This window comes from Labeo rohita, chromosome 1 (assembly GCF_022985175.1).
Source record: "Labeo rohita strain BAU-BD-2019 chromosome 1, IGBB_LRoh.1.0, whole genome shotgun sequence".
Lineage (NCBI taxonomy): Eukaryota > Metazoa > Chordata > Actinopteri > Cypriniformes > Cyprinidae > Labeo > Labeo rohita.
The window spans coordinates 16,203,010-16,206,331 of record NC_066869.1 but is presented as its reverse complement, the minus strand read 5'-3'; the positions used below and the strand labels follow the sequence as shown (position 1 = coordinate 16,206,331).

Genomic DNA, 3,322 nt, shown 5'->3' with positions numbered 1-3,322 from the left:
ATAAAACCAAAATAACTACTTTATTCAACAGTTCTTCTCCCCCAAGTCACTGTCCTCCACCATTAAAGACAGTATCATGATGCATGCGCATGCTTTGTAAACAAACGCAGCGCATGTGTGTTCCTGTGTCAGCAGCATCACACGTATGCATCAGGGTACTCTCGATTATGGCGGAGGATGGTGACTTGAAAGAGAAGAATTGTTGAATAATTATATTATTTTTCTTTGCGCACAAAAAGTATTCTCGTAGCATTGTAAATTATTGTAGAAACACTGATGTCACATGGATTATTTTAACAATGTCCTTGCTAAGTTTCTGGCCTTGATCGTGGTAGGACTCTTGCTGTCTATGAAGCTCAAAGATCTCTCAAATTTTTTCAAAATTATCTTCATTTGTGTTCCGAAGATGAAAACAAAGGTTTTACAGGTTTGAAACAACATGAGGGTGAGTAATAAATGACAGAATTTTCATTTTGGGGTGAACTATCCCTTTAAGAGCCTTTCTGAGAAATAAGCACGTTCAAGATCATACAGTATTACAATATTATCAACTAGTGTCATTTGATATGCTTCATTAGTAGCTTCACCTTTCACAAGACGATCACGTTTGCCTAGCTGAGATCTTTCCCGGTCTTACGTGGCGGTGACTTGAGAGGGTGGCAAAAGGTGAACCAGCATCAAAATGGAAGACAATTTGCTGTTCCAACCTGGAGATACAGAAACAAAATAAAAATTTCTTTTAGGTTTTTAGTTTTTCATCACAACCAAGTCTTGATGACTACAGATGTGTGGATGAACTGAGCTGAAACCTCTACAAGTATTGAAATGAAGTCATAAACTTATACATTATTTTTTTTATTTAGAGTCCTAAATGAAGACAATTTCTAACTGTAAATCTGCAACTCCTGTACTAGGCCCTTGCGAAAATATCAGGGTAGAAGTGTTGGAAAATAAATTGAAAATATTTGCAACAGCTACTTACATAACGAAACTTGCTCCTGGGGTCAACCAAGCATAGGAATAGGGAGATGATTCTCTTCGCAGATTCTTCCTTTAAACTACAGGAAGGGCTTTTTCTACACACACACAAACATAAACCAATAACATCATAAACATCAATTAACAAAGTACAGTATAAACAGCCTACCCATGTTCATTTGTCAAATGTGCTACCACGATTTTTACCATTTCACCATTATTAATGAAAAGTATTAAAGATATTAAAAATGTTAAAGTTTCTCTTACCACATTCCCAAAACATTTGAAATGTAAAAGGTTTTGAAGAAAAAAATATATTTCTTTGAACTTCATTCTGACAATGTTGTTGGTTTACATCCTGAAGAAACCAAAAAGACAAAGTTACAAAGTTAAACACAAGGCAATAACACTCAGTCAGATGATGAAAAAACATTCATTAGTGCACTACACAATATGAGTTATCTTTGTTCACTAATATGTTTTTAATTTGTAATAATTGCTTGGTTTATATCTTTAATGTATATGGCCTAATTGTAGGCTAGTATTAACATTGCACTGTTGTATGTCCCATTTCCAACGTTTTTTCCCTCTTTCTCTGTCACTGAGGTGGAGCGTTTATGAAATATTGTTCTCATAAATTCTTCCCATTATTTCCGTAATTAAAGTTTACATATTAAAAATGCTTGCAAACTACAATGAAGTGCGAAAGTTATTGTACGTGTTCCGCAGTGGTCAAAAAGGATTCAATCGAATTGTATTTTGAATTGAAACACTGACATTCTGCAATAAAATCACTGACTAGCCCTCGTAAATGTTAAAAATACCTTTCGTTCTCATGAGAAACAGTTAACTTACTGTCTAAATAGGACTAATCCACATCAAAATGGCCTTCAACAATCCAGTTAAGGCTAATGTTAATTTAACTCTTTTCCGAGTCAAGTACATGTGGTGCACAACTCGAGCCTATCGTCACAACAGTTTAGTGGAGAAACATTGATAGGCAGCTAAAGTTAGCTAATTTCAATTAACGTTTAAAATAAATGTTCAAAATATATATGTTAGCTATTTGATTTCAAACTTTGCCTAACATTAACTAGTAGTCTAAGCTGACAGGAGAAGGCAAGCGATCTCTTAAACATTCAAAACACATTGCAAAACGATCCGAGCTCAAAGCAAAGGCGAATATAATTAAAATAAACAGTAAGACTTTGAAACTTTACTTACTTTACCATCCAGCAGAAGTGTGCCGTCTTCTAAACCCAAAGCAGCAGCAGTCGATGGCCGTGATTAACAGTAATGGCGGATCAACGAAGGGATGAGAGTAAATTGGGGAGGAGTCACAGTTACTCTGTAATTTTGCTCCCACTCTACGGATAAATTTTACTCTGTACACTCAAAATAGAGCAAAAACAACTATTTTTGAGGAAAAAAAAATTAACTCTGGAAAAACTACTCCGCCATTTTTCCTGTGTACGATTGGAGTTTTTCGACAAGTATTTAAAATTAAAAAGTAAATTAAAAAGTAAAAAAAAAAATTATAAAAAAATAACCAATTGTTTTGCTAGATAAGACCCTTCTTTCTCAGCTGGGATTGTTTACAACTGCATTTGTGATCCTGCATTGAAGCCGCATCTAAACTGCATTTTGGAAGTTCAAACTCAGGGCACCATAGCAGTCCACTATATGGAGAAAAATCCTTTTCCTCAAAAAACATAATTTCTTTACGACTGAATAAAGAAAGACATGAACATTTCGGATGACAAGGGGGTGAGTACATTATCTAAATTTTTGTTCTGAAATTGGACTTCTCCTTTGGACTTTCTCCAATTGACTGTATTTGCAAGTACAGCTTTACAAAGAACAACCTTCCACCTCTCTGAAGAACATCAGAAAGTAACTTCAGATCCTCCTCCAGAATATTTTCTGAGACCACACAGCTTTAAGTCAGATTTAGGTGGTTGGTTAGGTTTTGATAATTTAGCCAATATCATGAAATGAGGAGGCGATCGATTGTATTTAATGCATTGTCCAGTTTCTTATTGCAAATATTAATCTCTTGTAACTTCAAACTATCTTTTCATAGCACGAGTAGTTTTCTTACAAGACACACATCACTTTTCTGCCTTTTGTTTTCACTTACAGTAAAATAGGTAAAACTCTGAAATATTTTTTTAAAATTAAAAGAACTATTTTCTTTGTTAAAGGGGTCATCGGATGCTAAGTTCACTTTTACATGCTGTTTGAACATTAATGTGTGTTGGCAGTGTATGTACAAATCTACCCTATAATGATAAAAATCCATGCAGTGGTTTTTAATTAATCTGTAAAAATAATATCCCCTTTT

The 3,322-nt window shown here is 34.4% G+C and overlaps 1 long non-coding RNA gene across 1 annotated transcript; it reads right to left on the bottom strand.

Moving 5' to 3' along the window:
- Positions 1–588: 588 nt before the first annotated feature.
- Positions 589–2,366, bottom strand: LOC127170530 (uncharacterized). Its single transcript, XR_007828377.1, has 4 exons — positions 2,203–2,366; positions 1,246–1,336; positions 983–1,076; positions 589–707 (listed from the first exon to the last, which is right to left on the bottom strand). It is a non-coding gene; the product is annotated as an uncharacterized LOC127170530 (long non-coding RNA).
- Positions 2,367–3,322: the final 956 nt, after the last annotated feature.